General features: G+C 48.7%; 2 long non-coding RNA genes across 6 annotated transcripts in view; one reads left to right on the top strand and one right to left on the bottom strand.

Annotated features, from left to right (window-relative positions):
• Nucleotides 1–287: 287 nt before the first annotated feature.
• Nucleotides 288–4,774, bottom strand: LOC147363807 (uncharacterized). Its single transcript, XR_015137449.1, has 2 exons — nt 4,041–4,774; nt 288–3,449 (listed from the first exon to the last, which is right to left on the bottom strand). It is a non-coding gene; the product is annotated as an uncharacterized LOC147363807 (long non-coding RNA).
• The window catches only part of LOC147363806 (uncharacterized), a 62,594-nt gene continuing 42,878 nt past the window's right edge, over nt 1,652–21,367 (top strand). Inside the window, exon 1 of one of the 5 annotated variants that reach the window (XR_015137445.1) lies at nt 1,652–1,826. This is a non-coding gene — a long non-coding RNA (uncharacterized LOC147363806). Of the gene's footprint in view, nt 2,049–21,367 lie in introns of all 5 variants that reach the window. The other 4 variants (XR_015137441.1, XR_015137442.1, XR_015137443.1 and 1 more) reach the window with 4 other exon arrangements.

Raw genomic sequence — 21,367 nt, 5'->3', positions numbered from 1 at the left:
GGCAACCTACTCCAGTACTCTTGCCTGGAAAAACCCATGGACGGAGGAGCCTGATAGGCTACAGTCCATGGGGTCGCAAAGAGTCAGACAGGACTGAGTGACTTCACTTTCACTTTCAGCTTTCATAATGGAAGGCTGGCTTTCCCTGTACAGACCCCTGCACCACAGCCTGCATCCGGGGCTGCTGGCCTCATGGCCTGAGGTGGGTCCCTTTGGGACAGGCTGCTCATGGGCCCACCACCCCACCCTTGTTTCCACTCCCCTTGAAGAAAACACACTACGATGCATTGCACAACAAAGCTGTTCTGAAATTCTGGAAAACCAACAGGCTTTGCACACTCCTGGAAAAAAACAAAAAACCAACCCCCCCAAAACTGCCAGAAATAAGAATATTTGGTCAATTCAATAATATACTGCAACTTTCACAGGGACTTCAAAGCACTTGGTGTTGTCTGATAGAAAAATTTTAACAGCCCTGATGGTTCTGTTAAAAGAACTGAGATCTAGAATAACAAACAAGTATTACTTAGGTGGTGGTTCAGTGGTAAAGAATCCACCTGCCAATGCAGAAGATGCAGGTTCAATCCCTTAGTTGGGAAGATACCCTGGAGGAGGAAATGGCAGCCCACTCCAGTATTCTTGCCTGGGAAGTCTCATGGACAGAGGAGCCTGGCAGGCTACTGGGGTTGCAAAGGGTCAGACTTGACTTAGCAACTAGAGAATAACAATAACAATTATTGCTCTAAGACGAATCTGACTCTAAATGGAGACTGGGTGTCCTGACCCCTCCAGGGTGAGGAGCAAAACGATGCAGCTTGCTCAAGTCTTCTGTCCCCTTCCAAAACAGTATTTCCTCATTTGCTCTCTATGCTTCAGGGGTATCACAGTGTGGGCTGCACAGCAGCAGGTACTAAGTCAGAAAGGGTGAAGGTTCCCCGTGTTCACCCGTGGCCTTGTGTGGGTCATGCTCCAGAAACCAGGACGGGCCTGATGCAACCACAGCCACCCTTCTTGGTGGCTCAGTCTGCTTAACATCATGTGGATTTTGCTCTTCCGTTGATTCTCATAATTTAAAAATGTGGGAAGCTGTGGAAGGCTGCCCCACCCCTGGGGATCATTCCAAAGAAAACTGGGAGGTAAGGCTCGCCTCAGTCCTTGCATGCAGACGTCCGTCAACGGTTTGTACAGTTTCCAGGCTTCTGCTTTCATTTCATTCCTTGGGACTTGAATATTCAAATCTGGCATATTCTTGAAGCCTGAGAGATGGATTTAGAAGAGATTTTGTTTAAGTCACTTGATCCTAAAAACAGGGCACACCCTTCTTAATAAATAACTTTGAAGAAATTGTGGTTATAGATCCTGTGATTAGTTTGGTAGAGGAAGATGTGCAGGAATAAACACAGTGAAATCATGAGGGCAAAGTAATGTCCTCAAAGAATGAGATATTTCTCATTTTTCTCTACGTCCCTGAAATGTCCTGAAAAAGCAAGCATTCAGGGCAGGAGCTTTGCAATCAGTTACAAAACGTCAGTGTCTATTGAAGAAGGTTCAAATGCATGGAAGCCTCATGCATTTTTCTTTTTTTTTGGCCGTTCCTAGACCTCCTAAATAAGGCATTTTTCCCTAGAGTAGGCTCCCGGGCAGCATGTCAGGGCAGTGGCTGAGTCTGCTTGCCGGGGGTCAGGAAGGCTGTTCTTCCAGGAAGGGCTGCAGAGACCCTGGGAACAGGACTAGGCTGCTCACAAGTATGAAGAGAATGTCGGGAGAGGAAGTGGTGGCTGTGAGTCAGCATGAGTCATCTCGTTCCAATGAGAATGAAGACTGAGGTGTGCGCCTTTTTTTTCTCTCTCTCACTTTTTAAATTTTTTTTATTTTTTTGAGTCTCAATCGTGTGGACATCACTGGGAATGGAGGGAAATAACTGACTGAATGGTCGTTGCTTTTAAGTTTCAAACCGACATTCCAGGCGGGTTGTGTCTGAGCCAGCCTCGGGCTTTCAGACCTTCACAGCCTGGTCCTGAGAAGGTAGAGCTCTCAGCTTCTCCCTGGTGAGTATGTTTCTGTCACTTTCTTGCTCATTTCTGCAGTTTGTCTCAAGAATCTCAGCTCCAGGAGCTTGGCTGAGGGGTCTTGGAGTGGATGCTGTGTTTTGTTCAGATTTTGAAGACCTCTGACTTTAGAAGTTGGCTTCTCAGCGCCCTCACCCCGCTAGCTACTGTTTGTGAGCCTGATGGTTTGCAGAAATTTCTTAGCCTGTTAATTGTGAGCGTGTGTATTACGGAGAAGCCGGTGGTGCTTGGCTGGTTTAAAAAAAGCTGTTTTAAGACTCCTCTCTAGAGCCAAAGGGAAATTCAGAGATGGAGGTGGGTGACCGTGCTAACCCAGGGGTGCTGAGGTTGGGCTGGCTTCCGCTTCTCAGGGGTGGAGGCAAGACGGCTTCTGAGCAATTTCTGGCCTCGTGGTCTGAGCTGCCCACTTTTGGTGCAAGGGTTACAATAAAGAGATAGAATTTTGACTTTTCTCTCTAAAAGCATGTGAATGATTCCAGGAGCTTATTGAATGTCTTTTGCCTTTCCTTAGCACTGAAAGTCACAAACGGTAGTAAAATCAGAAAGAAAATATTCAGGGGGCCGGGGGCAGCGGGGGCGGGGGTGTGAGGATGGGGTTGCTGAGTCGTTGAGGCTTGACTTGACCTTGATATGTTTCTCAAGCTGTTACTATTCTGATAAAGCTTCGCTTTACTGTCAAGTAATATACAGGAAACTTTTTTTTTTCAAATGTCGTCTGGTTACTGTAAATGAAACGGTTAAAATGTCATAAATACCTTATGATAAACATTTTTCAAATTTGCTTAAAAATCTGCACATCAGTAAGCAGGGTATGACAGAGCTTTTTCAGTACAGTCATTTGAGTGCGTGGGCTTCCTGGGTTAATAATGAGTCAGCACCCGATTTCTCAAATTGGAGTGGCTGAGAGAATATTCTGTTTGCCCCCAACACAGCCCGGGGGCTGGCGGGCCCCCTCCTGGAGGGTGTGGCTGTTTGGTCTCCTCTCCTGTTTGGGTGGCCCATCTGGCTCCAGTCCCAGCTCTGTGCTGTGTGGCTGGGAGACCGCTTTGCTGAGGGGTCCTTGTGCAGGTTCATCTCTTCTGGTTGACGCTGAGGGGTTTGAGGGACGGCCATCATGGGATTGGTTGAGTATACAGTTGGTGCGATTAAAAATCCAGAGTTTATGAAGGGTAGTGGTGGCCCAGGGCTGAAGCTGTATCTTGTGTCCTGTGATGTCACACTGGCCGAGGGACCCAGGGGGAGAGGCAGTCACCGCGTGAGTTTCAAAGCCCGTGTCGCGCAGGGGACAAGTAGCACAGGAAGACGGCTACATGTCTTCGCTTAAAAGCCAAGAGCAAGATTCTGAGGAAGAAAACCTCCCTCCAACTTTCCTCTTCTTATCTACAACAGGAGAAAAATATTAAAATTTTAAACAATAATCACTGGGTTGCAGGCTAGCTGCTCAAGGCCCCAGCGCAGGCCCTTTTGACTCCATCCTGCGCTAAGCTCTGTTGGCCGCGCAGGGCTGGTTTCTGATGTACTGATGACTATAGGTGGCGGGTCCATATTCTTTGGATCGCAGGCCCTGTATAACCCTCAAGGCTATAACCCTCAAGCAAGGCTCTCGGGCTTCCAGACCATGTGTGACTCCACTCGTTTCAGTGGGTGGTCGGGAGGACTCAGAGAACCAAGTGTGTACAAGAGGGTCTGGGCTCAGCAGCACACGTGTGCTGAGTCCTTAAGTCACGTCCGACTCTTTGTAACCCCACAGACTAGCCCGCCAGGCTTCTCTATGCATGGGATTCTCCAGGCAAGAATACTGGGGTGGGTTGCCATTTCCTCCTCCAGGGGATCTTCCCAACCCAGGGATCAAACTCGATCTCCTGCCTCTCTCCCATTGGCAGGCAGATTCTTTACCATTGAGCCACCTGGGAAACCCCTGGACTCGGCAGGGACCCCCTCAATGTTAGCTCTACTGCCTTCCCGTCTTACCTGGACTCTGAAGGGATCTGGGCTTACAGCTCCTGAGTTTAGTGCCTCGACCTTTTCAAGCAAGATCCTGCGATTTCCAGCGGAATGAGCCTTGTTCCAAGGCTGAGTCACAGCCATACAAGTGTCAACGCAGGGGCTCAGCCAGGCAGGCGACAGGGGTTTCTAAGGTGGGAGATTTGCCCAGCATCTCTTTCTTGGTGAGTAATCTTTGTAAGTGCTCAGACAAATGCCATCTTTGTGGAGAGAAGAGCCCATAAGAGTAGAAATGCCTTAGGCAGTGCCTCTGTGTCCCGTGGCCACCAGTCCTCTCTGTGGTTCACATTTCAGAGATTGCACCAGGCATCAGACATGTGTTTATCCCTGGGTCCTGTGTCTTTAAATCCTCCTGGCTTTGGGGTGGCTGCTTTTATCCTAGACATTGATTATGTTCTGTCGTGTGGAAGTCAGGCAGTCGTATGGATGCTGGAGGTCCACGGTCTCTCACCCACGAGACAGAAGCCTATGGTGAACTGCTGTCGTCACTTCTGTAATCAGAAGAAAGAGTCATTTAGGAAGATCTGAAATAAAGCCGCGGATAGGTCTGAAAAGAGAGCATTTCTGAATGTGATTTGCTGCTTTATCATCTTTTTCTAGGGCTTCCCTGGAAGCTCAGTGGTAAAGAAACTGCCTGTCAATACAGGAGACCCAGGTTCAATCCCTGGGTCCAGAAAATACCCTGGAGAAGGGAATGGCAACCCACTCCAGTATTCTTGCCTGGGAGATCCCACGGACAGAGGATCCTGGCGGGCTACAGTCCATGGAGTCCCAGAGAGTCAGACATGACTGAGCAACTGAACAATAGCTACATCTTTTTCTAACTACCCAAAGGTGCTGAGTCTAAGTGTGAATGCGGGTAGGGATGAAGAGAGAGAAATATTCTATAATAGAAACTTCAGATGTTTTAAAAGCACATCTTTGGCAAAAAGAAAACGCTGAGAGTTTGATGACATTTGGCAAGTCGCCCTGCGCCCTCTGGTCATGGTGCCCTCAGCCTGAGGACTGGCCTAAGGCTTGCTGCCTAGGTTCCCCCTTCTCTGCTCCTAGTCAACATCCCAACCAGGGTTCTCATTATCCCTTGCAATGAGGTTTCCAAGGCACCTGAGAGGTGGCCCCCCAAACCCTCGATGTTTGGCAATCTGAGCTAGTTTTTTAACTTACTCGTGTCCTATCTTCATCACCATGAAATGCAAATATCATAGCACCAGTCTCATGGGGCCTTGTAAAGATCAGTGGTAATTAGCACACAAGTTACAAGGAGACTCAGTAGCCATCACGTACACATTCACTGATTCAGAAATGTATTCACACACCTTTCCATCTCTCCCTGGGCCCTGAACCCTGTGAATCCATAAAGAACTGGCTCTGATGCCCCTGAAGTGAGATCCTGTCTGTGTCATCCATAATATGACACGTTCTGTATTTGCAGGACATTTCTTGATTGGTGAGTGGGAAAGTCTTTTTGGTTCTCTCCAGGAACACTGAGGTTCTAAATGTCATGACCATCATGACCATCATCATCATCCTTGTCCTTAACATTATCACAGAGACAGCAGCTCTAATTTTATTCTGCCCAACCACGTGGTAATAATAGTAACTGTCTGTATATTACCTTTAACCCCCTTCTCCCAAATCCCACACGTACCCACCCTAGAAGACAGAAAGGAGGGCCGCTTTCCTCTACTCACTGGAGATCCAGGATTCTCAGGCAGGTGTATCAGGCAGAGCAGTTTCCTTCAAGGAGTGCGTTGGTGATGGGAGAGCCCCTCGCCCCCATCAGGAGAGCAGAGTCAGGAAAATAAGGGGACTAGGAGGATTCTGAGCATCATCCAACCAGACTCAGGCCACAAGCCAGAAAACTCATGACCACTGAACCTAGACCTGCCCCCAGGGTGGAAGCAACTGGATTCTGTACCCATGCTTCCTGTCTTAAAGTCGGCTACAGTCAACTTCTGGTTGTTTGAAAATCATCATAGTATATGGAGCTGACTCATATTGAAAATATTAAGTAAGATACACTTAAAACTAAAACACAGGGGAACATAATATGTCCTTGCCTTGTCGATTCTGGAGACATTCAAGATCAGAGAGTGTCTCAAAAGTCAGATCTTTACATTCCTTCTGCAGGGATCCAGAAGTCCCAAGTGTGTCCCTGTGCTGTCTCTGCCCTCCTAGGAATGGCCCCATCAAAGTCAGGTGCCAGGTGCTCTGTGCATCTCCTGTCTGAGTTCAGGCTCTGCATCCTGGGCTCTGGCTCCAGTGTGTCAGTCAGTCTTAAGTGGTGTCACTTTGTGGACAGTTTTCCCCCTGCAGCCGCTTCTGCCATAATCCAGAGGACCTCTACCCAGCGCCTTGGGGTGGGGCAGTGCTGTGCTTGGCTCAACACTGCGGGGCAGAGTTTGGGCTCCTACCAGACTCAAGAGGACAGTTCTGGGGAGACCACAGAGCTCAGGCAAGGTGGAGCCAACAACAGATCAGAAGGAAGTCGAGGCCACAGAAAGGAGGGGTGGGGTGGGGGGAGGCTTGACTGGTCTCAGAGGATTCCTCTGATTTAAAAAAAAAAACCAGACAACTGGTTTTATTGCCCCTTGTGTAATCAGAAAAGCTAATGGTGAGGGCGAATCTCATCCACTGCAGTTTTCTTGCTTATCTTTGGCTTTCGGGATTGGTTATTCTGCAAGGGAAGGCTTCTACTGCAGGCACTTTTAGCCCTTCTAGCCACCCTGTCCTTTCACAAAAGTATCATACTTAAAATTTTAGAATTTTTAATAATGGCTGAAATGTTCTCATTGGACAAATCCTTCATAGAGTGTGAGAGGGAGAGTTTCTATCAGTTCAGCTAGATATAAAGTGAAACTATCAAATAGCAGGGCGTCCAGCAAGTGTTTAGGTTTCCTTTCTCTTTGAAAAAGATAAAGCAGGTTGTCTGTCCAGGGTGAAGGCCAAAAGACAGTTCATTCATCTTTCTTCTCTGCCATCCTCAGCAGCTTTTCCTTGAAATTGCCTCACGGTTTTATGAAGGCTGCTGGATCTCCTGCCATCACCTCTTCATTCCATACAGGAGGAAGAAGGGACAATGAGGGAAAACAGCTAAGAACCCTGGATGTCAAGCTCCTTTAAAGAGCCTTCCTAGAACCCCCAACTAACCCTTTCTGCCTAAATCTTTCACTAGCCTCCTATCTGGAGAGGATCCTAGGAATTTTTTTTTTCTTAAACTGGGCACATTGCTGACCCTGACATTGCTCTCACTGGAGGTATCAGGAGGGGAGTACAAAGAGACTGGTTTCCAGAGCTTTGAACAACTGGAGGAGACATTCAAAGGGACAGAAATCCCTTTGATTTTTGTGTTATATCTAAATGGAACTTCTTTTCATTCATGCATTTAGCAAATATTTCTCTTCTATCCATTAAAGTAATGAAAATCTGAGTACTGTTTTGTTTATGGAGTGTTTACTGGGCAGCAGGCCCAGTTCTGGATGCATTGTATATATGACCTCACTTAGTCCTCACAGAAGTGTGCGCAGAGTCCATCAGGTATCGTCCCCATTGTCCAAATGAGGAACCTGGGATCCAGAGGGGTTTAGGAAGATGAGTAAGACCACACTGAGCTTGGCTTTGAAACCAACCATCTGGTTCTTGGACCCAGAGATGTGAACAGGCAGACAAGCTCTCACCTATCATATCTTTCTGATGAAACAGACATAAATAAATCCAGGAACATCAGGAGGTTGCGGGTGCCCCAGGAGACTGGCCCAGAGAGATGGGGAGCTCTCATCTCCGGCACTGCAGAATCAGGGCTGAGCTGAGCCTTCTGCACCCCGCCTCCCCCAGGGGACACACCAAGAATCTCAGCTATGTCTGGGCTCATGACTCACCCCTTTCCTTGCAGCCAGCTCTTCCCAACTTGGACCGGCTCCCAAGTCAGGACCACGCCCTTCCAATCCCGGAGCTGTAGCAAGGAAACTGCCCAGATCCGGCTTCAAAGGCTGGGCGGGGTTCCAGGGAAGAATAGAATGACTGAAGCAGAAGAGGCGGGGCTCCGAGGGCTTGCAAGTTATTCACACCACTCAATCTGGCCTTCTCGGCTCCACACAGCCGCCTGCTACCTAGTGACACAGTCGGGGCGATGGGATGCCTGGGGGCAGGTGGGGTTTGGGGGAGGGGAAATATTTGCTGTTAGCACACCTTGGACCTGCCCTGGGCCAGGAAAACCCCCTGGACAGGGGAGCCTGGTGGGCTATAGTCCATGGAGTCGTAGAGAGTGGGATACAACTGAAGCAAGTAACACACACCTGGGAGCTCAGGCCCCTCCCGTGCTCTGCTCACTTGGCACCTTCTCGGGGCCTTCCTCTTTCAGCTCCTGACGCAAGGTGGCCAGTGGAAGGCACAGTTTGTAAGCCCATGGCCTTATTTTCTGTGTGTCCAATGAAGAGGAAGGCCTGGGAGGGTCTTGTCATGGAGACTGTAGGCCAGCCCTGATTGGGGGAATGGTTTCTGGACTGGGGTGATCCCCTGGATTGTGAGTGGCCCTCTAAATTGTAGGTGGTCCTTTGGAGTGTGGATGATCCCTGGACTGTGGGCCGTCCCCGGGACTGTGGGAGATCCTCTGGACTGCGGGTGGCCCTCTAGACTGTGGATGGTCTCCTGCATTGTGAGTGGCCCTCTGCACTGTGGGTGGCCCTCTAGACTGTGAGTGGTCCTCTTGACTATGCGTGACCCACAGCAGTGCCCTGAGGGTGGCCAGTGGGTCTGGCCTGTTGTGTGTGGTTGGTGAGGCTCACTTCAGTTCTGGAAGTGACCGTGTGGGTTTTCAGATAAGGATTCTCACAGCAGAGTCATATGCTTGTGCTCATTTTTACTTCCCCATTCCTCATTCTCCCTGTAACTGCACCACTTGTGCAGAGAATTTGTCCAGTGGGTATGGGTTTCAGTCTCTAATGCTAAGGTATCAAAGCTAGTGTGTGTGTGTGTGTGTGTGTGTTGCTCAGTTGTGTCTGACTCTGCCATGCCATGGACTGTAGCCTGCCAGGCTCCTCTGTCAGTGGAATTCTCCAGGCAAGAATACCTAAGTGGGTTGCCATTATCTTCTCCAGGGGATCTTCCTGACCCAAGGATCAAACCTGGTTCTCCTGCATTACAGTTCAGGTCAGTCCCTCAGTCGTGTCTGACTCTTTGCGACCCCGTGGACTGCAGCACCCCAGGCTTCCCTGTCCATCACCAACTCCCAGAGCTTGCTCAAACTCATGTCCGTTGAGTCAGTGATGCCATCCACCCATCTCAGCCTCTGTCTTCCCCTTTTCCTCCTGCCTTCAATCTTTCCCAGCATCAGGGTCTTTTCCAATGAGTCAGCTCTTCAAATCAGGTGGCCAAAGCATTGGAGCTTCAGCATGAGTCTTTCCAGTGAATATTCAGGAATGATTTCCTTTACCATTGAGTGGTTTGATCTTGCAGTCCAAGGGATTCTCAAGAGTCTTCTCCAACACCAGTTCAAAAGCATTAATTCTTGAGCGCTCAGCTTCCTTTATAGTCCAACTCTCACATCCATACATGACTACTGGAAAAACCATACTGGAAAAACTTTGTGTCGGCAAAGTAATGTCTCTGCTTTTTAATATGCTATCTAGGTTGGTCAAAGCTTTTCTTCCAAGGAGCAAGGGTCTTTTAATTTCATGGCTGCAGTCACCATCTGCAGTGATTTTGGAGCCCCCCCAAACAAAGTCTCTCACTGTTTCCATTATTTCTCCATCTCTTGCCATGAAGTGATGGACTGGATACCATGATTTTCGTTTTCTGAATGTTGAGTTTTAAGCCAATTTTTTCACTCTCTTCTTTCACTTTCATCAAGAGGCTCTTTAGTTCTTTGCTTTCTGCCATAAGGGTGGTGTCATCTGCAGTATCTGAGGTTATTGATGTTTCTTCCGGCAGTCTTGATTCCAGCTTGTACATCATCCAGCCTGGCATTTCACATGATGTACTCTGCATATAAGTTAAACAAGCAGGGTGACAGTATACAGCCTTGACGTACTCCTTTTCTGATTTGTAACCAGTCTGTTCTATGCCCAGTTCTAACTGTTGCTTCTTGACCTTCATACAGATTTCTCAGGAGGCAGGTAAGGTGGTCTGGTATTGCCATTTCTTTAAGAATTTTCCAGTTTGTGGTGATCCACACAGTCAAATGCATAGTCAATCAAGCAGAAGTAGATGTTTTTCAGGAACTCTCTTGCTTTTTTGATGATCCCATGTGAAATCTGATCTCTAGCTCCTCAGCCTTTTCTAAATCTAGCTTGATCATCTGGAAGTTCTTGGTTCACGTATTGTTGGAGCCTCACTTGGAGAATTTTGCGCATTATTTTGCTAGCATGTGAGATGAGTGCAATTGTGCAGTAGTTTGAGCATTTTTTGGCATTGCCTTTCTTTGGGATTGGAATGAAAACTGACCTTTTCCAGTCCTGTGGCCACTGATGAGTTTTCCAAATTTGCTAGCATATTGAGTGCAGCACTTTCACAGCATCATCTTTTAGGACTTGAAATCGCTCAACTGGAATTCCATCACCTCCACTAGCTTTGTTCGTAGTGATGCTTCCTAAGGCCCACTTGACTTCACATTCCAGGATGTCTGGCTCTAGGTGAGTGATCGCACCATTGTGGTTATCTGGGTCATGAAGATCTTTTTGTACAGTTCCTCTGTGTATTCTTGCCACCTCTTCTTAATATCTTCTGCTTCTGTTAGGTCCATACCATTTCTGGGTCCTTTATTGTGCCGTTGCATTACGGCGTTTTCTTCAGCGTCTGAGCCACCAGGGAAGCCTATCTAAAGCTAGAACACTCCTTTATTCTCTAAATTACATCACAGTCTCTTGCAAGCTTATACTGCCCCTACTGCACCCCCTCAATCTGGCTGCTTGGGATTCAGATTCTTTCACTGGGGATCCTCGTTAGTCCTGGATCATCAAACAACCTAGGGGTCATGTGGTGCCAGAAGACGGGGCAGGGGCGGTATCTGGTGCGTGTGGTGGCCACCACAGCTGCCGCTTCAGCAGTGAAGGTGTGGAAGGGCTGAGGCCCCAGAGCTCCTCTGCATCCTGCTCCACCGAATAGGAGCCCGCATGACCTGGTGGTCTGTCCCGTGCCCACAGGCCTGCTCGTTGGAGGTGTGCTACTTCTCCCATGGCCTGGCGTGAGCCCCTAAGCCTCCACAGCTGCCCTTGGCCACGTCTGATGGGAGTGCCGTCTGCCTGATCTGTCCTGCCCAGTGCCTGCTGCTGGACCACTCCTGACCTGGGCCTCTGTCTTGGCTTGGAGGGCCAGAAAGAGCAATGTTAACAGTGGAGGCAAAACCGGACACACTTGGGCCGCCCATGGGAGACCGTGGTGTCCTCTGTGGCTTCCCAAACCCTCCAGAGCACACCATCCTGTATGCAACCCCAGCCACACGTGCCTAGTGTGACTGAGGAGCTGAGTTAAATTACTTTTTACCTCATTTCAATTAATTTAAAAGTGAGTGTATGTAGCTGCATGTAGCTAGTAGTTACCTTATTGGGCGGCACAGATGGACAGCTTGTTGTCCTAATCTGGGTTGAGGGTCAGGCCATCACCCCAAGAAAGGGTGTGGCCCTGGGGTGAAGGTTCAGAATGGGGCACCTTGTCTACTGGGGTCCCCAGAAGAGTGTGTGCCTCTCCCAGGTGGAGATACCTTCCGCCAAGAGGGTGGGCCAGGCAGGTGGAGATCCTGGACCTTGGTCCCCCGTGACCGTAAGCCTCAATGTCCCCATCTCTGGGGGATAAACCCCCAAGTGACTCTCAGGGCCTGAAGGTCTCCAGGTGAGGGGTCTGTCCAGGAGGATGCCAGGGCTGGGCGCCTGGCACCCGGAACATTTCTGCCAGTGGTGTTGATGGCTTTTTCAAGGTTTAGGGGCCTCAGCTGAGGAGCACACGGCCTGACCATCTATGTTTGTGGTATCTGATCATGAACTTTGCTTTTAGCAGACAGGCATCCTTAGTTTTGTTTGCGTAGAGCCATTTCAAGGACTAAGCAGATTGGCTTAAGGAAACCTCAAGTGTTCCTGTCACTGGCCTCCTCCACATCCTCCAAATGCATCTTCTGACTCTTTTTTCCCCGCCACACAACTTGTGGGACCTTAGGTCCCTGACCAGGATTGAACTTGAACCCACAGCATTGAAAATACTGAGTCCTAATCACTGGATGGCCAAGGAAATCCCTCTTTTGACTTTTTAAGAGCGAAGCATTAAGCTGTGTCCAATCATCACTGATAAGAAACACAAGCAGTGGGGAGATGAGCTGACCTTGGAAGACGGCAAGCCTTGGCCCTTTGGCCTTGCAGCTCTCAGCGCAGTACATGCTCACTCGGGCACAGATGATGTCATTGCTCATGTGTGGGATTGTGTGCTGAGACAGACTACCGTTCCTCCCCAAAAGCAACCCCAAAGTCCAAGATTTTGCTCCTGGCAGTTCCCCCAAGCCCAGGGCCCTTTGCTTTTGTTTCTTGGACCATGTGTCAGCAGGGAGGCCACTGAGCACTGTGACGAAGCTGCTGCTGGAGCTGAAATTCTGCCTAATCTGTGACTCACTGCCTGGTAAGTCATTCGCACCTCCTGGCCTGTTTCCTAATCCTTGAAATGGGAACATGGGAGCAATGGCCACAGAGGATTGTTTTGAGGATGAAAGATTCTTCATGAAAAATCCTTAGAAACGTGCCACAAATAGTAAGTGTTCTGTAGAATTAGCGGTTACTGTTAGAACTGATACCTTTTTGCCGTTCACTGTTTTTGTTATGTTTTTAAATTGAGGCACAGATGATGAATATGTCATTTACTCCTGACTTTTCTCTGGGGCCCAGATCTCTACCCCTACAGTGGGGGTGGAAACACACTGCTTGTGTGTTTCTTATCAATAATGATAAGATAAGCATCAAGCATCACAGCTTGGTGCTTCTGTTTTAAAAAGTCAAAAGACCTCCACCACTTGGCATCTGAAGAAGTCTGCAGGCTTTTCCTCCAGGCCCAAGGGTCAGTGTGGCTTCCACCAGGAGACAGAGATTCAACTGTCCATCCTATGTTTTTTGTTTTAATTTTTATTTTATATTGGGCCATAGCTGATTAAGCCTGGCGTGCCACAGTTCACGGAGAAGGCAATGGCACCCCACTCCAGTACTCTTGCCTGGAAAATCCCATGGACGGAGGAGCCTGGTAGGCTGCAGTCCATGGGGTCACTAGGAGTCAGACACGACTGAACGACTTCACTTTCACTTTTCACTTTCATGCATTGGAGAGGGAAATGGCAGCCCACTCTGGTGTTCTTGCCTGGAGAATCCCAGGGACAGGGGAGCCTGGTGGGCTGCCGTCTATGGGGTCGCACAGAGTCGGACATGACTGAAGCGACTTAGCAGCAGCAGCAGCAGCTGCCCCTGAAGCCACTGTCATAGCCAGGATAGTAATTATGGTCGTAATTCAACACACGCCTTAGCATCCACTGATGAATTATTTTGTCCCCCAAACTGCTGAATTATAACTCAAGCCCCAGCTTCTTCCACGCCAGAGCCCTTCCAATGGCGTGGACACTGGCACTTGGGTCCAAGCTCTTCCTGCTCCCCGTGGTTCCTGAAATGTGCAGTAGCCTTGACCCCGCGCCCCTTCACGGCACGGCCTGCAGTTCTCGGACGTCCGTCTTCACAGAGGCCCCACACCCTGCCTGCTGGGCTGAAGGTTTAGGCCACACGCTCATCTGTTGGGCCCACAGTCAGCCACCACCCCGCCTCTTTGTGGGGATCTGTTTAAAGCCACATCTCTCTCATTTTGCATTTTTGATGGAAACTTGCTTTTGACTTTTTTAAACAGAAGTAAAATTTTACATTTTCCTTTGTTTGATCTTCTAGATTTGATCTGCATATCCTCTAGTTAAAATGTAAAGCTTCTCCTCACCAGCTATCTCTTACACACGGTAGCGTATATGTCGAGGCTGATTTCTCCGTTCGTCCCACTCTTTCCTTCCCCCGCTGTCCACAAGTTTGTTCTCTATATCTGTGTCTCCATTCCTTCCCTGCAAATAGGTTGATCAATACAATTTTTTTTTTTTTTTAGATTACAGGGAGCCCAGCCTGGTGCTCTATGACGACCTAGAGAGGTAGGGGAGGGAAGCGATATATGTATAATGGCTGATATATGTATTATGGCTGATGTGCCTTGTTATATGGCAGAAACCAACATTTTTTTTCTTCCAATTAAAAAAAAAAACTTTTTTAATGCAAAGCTCTGCATCATTGGCCAGTTGGAGGGGTATCCATTTTATAAATTGACTGGAAGGTCTTTTGACTTAGGGGAGACCTAGAGCAGAGGCCTGTAGCACTCCACTGGTGATTGTCTTCGAGGCTACCAGCATCTAACACTCTGGGGCACCTCACAAAACACAAACAACTCACCTTACAACACAAATTTCAGTGATATGGATGAAAGGATGTGTGGCGTGATACCATCAGATGTGTGATGTGATCTTATAGACAGGTAGGGAGCGTAGCAATAATTTAGACACTCAGCCAGAATTCTGATGGGAGGTGGGTAGCCACCCTCTTTCTCTCCTGTTCTATTCTGTCTTTCCCCCATCCTCAGGCATGAGAAGCTTTTGGGAAGGGTAGCTGTGAATTAGATACTGGGGCTTCCTGGTGGCACTAGTGGTAAAGAATCTGCCTGCCAAAGCAGGAGATGCAAGGGATGCAGGTTCGATCCCTGGGTTGGGAAAATCCCCGGGAGGAGGAAATGGCAACCCACTCCAGTACTCTTGCCTGGGAAAGCCCATGGACAGAGGAGCCTGGCAGGCTACAGTCAACGGGGTCACAAAGAGTTGGACATGACTAAGCACAAAATTAAATACTAGCAGTAAGTTACCTTAAACTCCTAAACATTTGAACTCTTGCTTGTCAATGATCCCAGTTTTAGTTGTTTTACATAGATATCCTCCGAGTTTGTGGGCTGGATGCTTTTGATCCGCTTCAGATTTGACTTTCAAGTTGGAGCCACTGAGCCCAGTCTGACAGACCGGAGACTGTCTGTGTGTGGTCCCTTTGAAGTCCCAGAAGTGCCTGCTCAGGGTGAAGGTCTGTGGAGGGAGAGGTGAGACATAGAGTGAGTGCAGACTGCCACCCAGCAGCACAGAGGGTGACTGCAAACCCCGAGCTTCCCCCGGGGAAAGCGAGTCTCCCGGCTCTGCCTGCTGGCCCTGTGCTCACAGGCTGAGCCCACCACCAGTGAGCAGCTTGGTGGAACAGGGAAGTCACTAGAGAGGGGGTTTTATTTTCCAAGGGCACATCCAGATGAAAGCCTTTCAGGATCATTCAAGTACATTGTTTCCAAGAGAAGACAACTCTTTTGTAACCTCTTCCGGAGCATCTCTCCTGTGCGCAGGGAGTCTTGCTGTGCGCTCTGTGGTTGGTGAGTGGTAGGGGGCATCCTCCAATCACGGGCACCCAGAGGCTGGCTCCTGGAAAGGGGTCCTTAGGGGGCACTGACTTTCAGCCTGTGCTTCTTTCTCAACATCTCTTGAGATTTCCACATGTGTCCAGCTCTTTGCGACCCCATGGACTGGAGCCCGCCAGGCAAGAATACTGGAGTGGGTTGCCATTCCCTTTTCCAGGGGATCTTCCCAACCCAGGGATTGAACCATGTGTCTCCTGCATTGGCAGGCAGATTCTTTACTACTGAGTCACCAAGGAAGCCCCTGAGATGACCATATAGAATGTCGCTTTTAATCTACAAGTGTGGGAAATAGGGAATAGGGTTTCCAGCTTTAATTTATTTGAAGAAGCTTCAAAAATAAAACTGTATTAAAAAGCGTTCAGTGGAAAGCACGTTCCCACCGTGGTCTCTGATCCGGTTCCCTCTGACGCCCGCTCCACCACCCTATTCTTAGTTTCTTATGTATCTGCCAAGACTTTCTTTATGCAAATATAAAGCATGTAGTTGAATGAGTCCTTTCCTTTTCTTTCCTATTTTCCGCAAAAACTATCACAGTCATTTTTGACTGTGAAACCACTTTGTGTGTGGAGAGGATCGGCTTGTGGGTGCCAAGTTCATGGTCCCGAGGTTAGGGCAGTCAAATCTCAGGGTTCAAGGGCGACTGGCCCAGAGTCCCTTTCTCCTGGTGTCCTGGCAGTAGGGCCGTGGGCTTGTCCAGGCGTCCAGGTGACAGATGGACAGGCCTTCACAGTCTAGGAAGTCATGTGTGCATGGGCCCCGGTCCCCAGTGAAGCCCCAAGAGGCAGAGGGGTGAGTTGCCATCGTCAGGAACAGGCGGTTCTAAGACGCATTCCCGGGGCTGCGTCTGCATCCCCCAAGGTGATGGTTCGGAAAGCGGCTGAGGGCCAGGAAGGAGAGACTCGACTCTGACAGGTGGTGCTTCCTGAGGGTCACAGGCCCCCAAAGTCAATTTGACACCAAATTGTATTTCCAAAGCAGGCAGATGAGGAAACGGAGACTGCAGGTTCGAAAGAATTATCTCAGAATTCTTCTGAGCAAGTGTCCCTGCCTATTGAAAGTCACTGAGTTTTCGGTGGTGAAAGGCGTTTCAAGCAGCCTTGTCTGGCTTTCAGTGAGCACCTTCTCTGGGCCAGTGTCACACACGCTGTCATCGCTCCCCAGCTACCTCTTAAGGATGGTCCCCATTCCTTGGAGAGGAAGCAGCAGCTGAGTCACACAGCTGACAAGTCGAGGAGCCAGAGTCCCAGGCCAGCTGATCCCAAGGCCACGCCGGCTTCTCAGTGGACAGCTGAGGTCTCTGAGCTTTCCTAGATTTTACCTTCAGAGCACCCAGGAACATAGGGGGCAGAAGGCACCACAAAGCCCAGGCTGGGTGTCAGCTTTGACAAGAGACGACGGCCCAGCCCTCCTATCTAACCCTGTTCTTTTTAGATGCTGGGCTGGCCAGGAAGGCTGGGCTTCGAAGCCCTTCCTCCTGAGGACCTTAGAAATCAGCAGCAGGATTTTGAGCTGGATGGAATTCTAAGCTTTTTAATTTGACTCCATCTCAGTGCAGACGTTGACTCTGATGGAAGAGGAAGCAAATAACAGGTGCTTCTTAAGAAGGGAACTTCTTTGGGAGGAATGAGTTCGAGGGAGGAGACAGGCAGAGTCGGTGACAATGAAAGTGAGTAGGAGTCCAGCTCTGTGAGTCACCATCGGGGGCCCCGGGTGTGTTCGGGTTGGGTTGTCACCCCCATATTCACCTGTTGAAGTCCCACCCCCGCGTAACTCAGAAGGAGACCTTATTAGGAAATAGTATCAGATGTAGTTGGTGAAGATGAGGTCCTCCTGGAGTCAGGCGGGCCCCTAGTCCATGATGGCTGGTGTCCTTACAGGAAGGGGACCATTGGGACAGGTGCTGAGACAGGGTGTCGCCTGAAGGTGACAAAGGACCACCAGGAGCGAGGAGGGTGGCTCGAAACAGAGCCCTGGAGACTTCAGAGGCAGCCTGGCCCTGGAACACCTTGATCGCGGACTTGTAGCCCTCGGAACTGTGAGATGATAACGTTTCTGTGGCTTGAGTCCCCTGGTTTCCTTTGAGGCATTTGGTGACGGCAGGTCTAGGAAATGAGTACAAAACAGTGAACGTCCTCAAAGATGCTGCAGGAGGTGCCTCTGAGCAGGTCTCCACCCGCGCCCAGCTCTGAGTGGGTTAACCCTCGAGAAGCATCTGCCAGCAGTCTATGAGTGAATGAGTGATTCAGACAATCAGGTTTTATTTAAGCACATAAGATGTTTTCACTTTCCCTGAACTGCCGAAAGGCAATTGCTCAAAAATGGAGTATGGTCTTTACATTTGCTCAAAGAAAAATTTACAAAGGGAAGACAAGGAAAAGCGTGCTTCATCTTTTCAAGTGATGGGTTCCAATGCTCCATCCCGGAAGTAGGCTATGGGGTGTGTCCCTATATGGGGGGCTGTTTGGGTCAGTCACCCCCAAGGGCCCTCGCCTGAGCCACGGGCTCCATGTAAGCAGGGAACCTCACACGAGAACAATCGGAACTTTCACGGTTGTTGTTTTCCAGCTTCTTTCCCTTCCGCCCATGCTCACACTCATCACTCCACATTCGCAGAGTGGCGCAGGGGTTCCCTAAGGGCCGGGAAGTCACATTTTCTGGGGGGACTTTTTCCACATTTCCTAGTTATTGAACACGGGTGCCTGTGAGCCTAACATAAACATGGGTTTGACAAGCAGTTCAGAAAAACAGGAACCATCAATTCATGAGAATTTAAAGAAAAAAATAGTTTAAAGAACCGAGAAGTTGCCACATTATAGTGAAAGAAAGTCAGGTTTGGGAAATGACAAAAGTGAGCAATTTTCACCTCGAAAAGCTGGTGGAATCAGTTACACAAGATGTAACCACACACAAACACGGGCATTTCTTATCATATAAGCGCATTTACAGTCAAGAAGCTTCTTTCAGAGTATTTCATGGAAAGTTATTTTAGTAGCAAGGGGAGCCTTCAGCAATGACTAGTTGTCAAGTGAAACCTTGAGTTCAAAGTCAGTAGACAGAGGAGCCCAGACTCAGAACAGAAGGTGACTGGCAGGGTGGGTGCCCACGTGCCCAGCCCCGCCTCGGGCACTGTGTGCTCCCCTGTGACCAGGCAGTGGGCACACCAGCTGCCAGGGCCCCCTGCTTGCCACTGTTTGCTACAAGGGCCAGATTTTAAATTTTTAAATGCTTCTTTTATTATAAAATTGAGGGCATGATTTAAAACAAAGCAAAAACTGCATGTAAAAAAAAAAAATAATGCCCGTGGGATGTAAATGGCTTATTACCGTAAGGTAATATCTGAAGAAAATATAAAAGCACCAGGTGAAGGCGGCCTGAGGATGGAGGCGCTGTATGAGCGTCCCAGGGCAGAAAAGGAGCTCTGCTGGGACCCACAGCACCTGGACGCCTGTCAGGTCGCCAGGTGCAGGCTTTAGAAATAGACGTTGGGAAGACAGTGAGGCCCGCCTGCATTCTTACTGCTGGAGCTTTCTGCTGTTCCCATCACGTGTGCTTCCTTCTAGTCTTTCCCCCTCGTATGTATTTAGTAATTACATAAGTAATCTGTAAAATAATCTTTAAAATTTAGACTAGTACACTTCATGGAGCACCATTTAAAAAAAACTATTTATTTTTAATTGAAGGATAATTGCTTGACAAGTTCTGTGTTGGTTTCTACCAAACAACAGTGAATCAGCCATGGGTTTGCCTGAGTCCCCTTCTACTTGAGATCCCTCCTCCCTCCCTCCCCATCCCACCCCCCTAGGTTGTCACAGAGCCCTGGTTGGATTTCCCTGACTCATGCCGCATATTCCCATTGGCCGTCTATTTCACATATGGTCGTGCGTGTTTGCATGTTACCCTCTCCAGGCAGAGCACTCTGGCCTGCATTTTCGTGTTTAGCTTACCTTGCAGTCATGCACAACTAGCCCCTCTTCAGAAGAGTCTGCATTTAGGGGTGTCTTTAGAATTTGCCCTCTCTGCTGCAGAGTTTCATGGCGTAAATCTTAAAAGGTGTAGCTATACTCTTAAAAAAATGTGAAGGAGTAAACCCAGCCTCCAGAAATACTGATTTTAAAAAACAAATGTATAAACTACAGATTTTTCTGGGGAGGGTTGGTTTAAAGGCTGTGACATCAATTATTCTTTTAAAAATTGTCTGCTCATATTCTTTCCCTGTTTCCCCTTCCCTTCCTTCCTCCTTCCCTCCTCCCTTTCTCTCCTTCATTTCTCCCCCTCCTTTCCTCCTTCCCTACCTCCCTTCCTTCCTAGTTTTATTTTTTGTTGTTGTTCTGTAAGAGCTCTTCAACTATTCCGAATTTTAAACCTTTGATATATACACCCTGCAGATATTTTTTTCCCGGCCTGTTGCCTGACATTTTATTTTGTTTCTTCTGTCTTATTCCTTTTATAGAAACATTTAATTTTGTATAGTCCAGTCTGTTTTTATTTCCCTGACCCCTAGGTTTTAGCTTGCTTAGAAAATCTGCTCCCACCTTTAGATTACAAAAGTATTCTCACATAATTTTTTTTTCTGATGTTTTATAATTTTATTTTTGAGCTTTAAAATTCCAACTCCATGGGGATTTATTTTTGTTTATGATTTGAAGTTGGGGGGAATGTCCAATGTGTCTTTAAATGGCCAGCATTTTTTTCCCAGTATCATTTTTTTAAGCAGTTCACTCTTTCGTGCTGAAAATATATTGTACATTTATACATTTTAGGTTGGGGGAGATGGAGGGCGTGGCATAAATTATTCTGGGTGGAAGGTGGGGTTGAGGGCTTTGACACAACACCTCTGCCTTTCAAACATCCTGTGACCTCAGGGCTGAGGGACGCTTGGAGCTTTTAGAGAAGGTGAAATAGAAACAGGAAGGGGCCGGGCAGATAAACGGGGATACACAGACAGTGGACACAGTCAGGGAGACAGAAGAGCCTCGGCAGAGGGGAGAAGATGTCAGGAGAGGGCTAAGGGGAAGCTTGGAATAAACAGGTCCTATGGGCAGCCAGTTCATAGAACACAGATACTCAGTGGCTGCAGGCGCGGCTGGGCCAGGTACTGAGGAGACTCGTGGGTGCTAGAAAATTTGGTTTGGATGAATGTCTTCATATGGAGAAAATCTGACCTAAACCCGGAAAAGTAGACATGCTATCCAGGGAGAAAAGAAGCCTGAGTTTTCTGGAGCCAAAAACAAACAGATCAATGAAGATAACCTCAAGATCAGGTATGGACACAATCTTTAAGAAAGAGCCTGACCTCGCCATGTGGAGGTGGAATCAAGCCAGATGATTAGAGGGGCTGCTAAGGGCTCGAGGCGGGTGGAAATCTGTGGCGGGCATCCAGAGGGCCAGTCTGAGAGTCTCCTTTCAAAGAAGGCTTCCTGAGAGGCTGCGAAGACTTAGGGTGAGACCGTTAAGTCCCCAGCATCCGTGGCAGAGATGGCCCAACCTCGGAGGTATGGGCTCTATGCATCACACAGGTCCCTGTGACCGGAAGGTCGGCGCTTGGTTTAATGCCCTGCTGTCATCATCTTGAAATTCTTCACTGTATTTAAACAAGGGACTCTGCAGGTACCCTGGGCCCCCTGTGTTCTGCATCCAGGCCTGAAGGTGGGGAACAGGTCCCCCCGCCATCCCATGTCTTCCTGCACACTGTGCTCCAGGGAGCCACTGCCTGAAGGAAGGTGGGGCCCTCGAGAGGCAAAAAGACTTGGAGTCTCCACGGCTGCTTCATGTAACAGCAGATCCTGATTTATGAAACGTGGCTT

The sequence above is a fragment of the Bos grunniens genome, chromosome 11 (assembly GCF_055505025.1).
Source record: "Bos grunniens cultivar Pamir isolate PY7600 chromosome 11, Bosgru_T2T1.0, whole genome shotgun sequence".
Lineage (NCBI taxonomy): Eukaryota > Metazoa > Chordata > Mammalia > Artiodactyla > Bovidae > Bos > Bos grunniens.
This window is presented reverse-complemented; position numbering and strand designations above follow the sequence as displayed.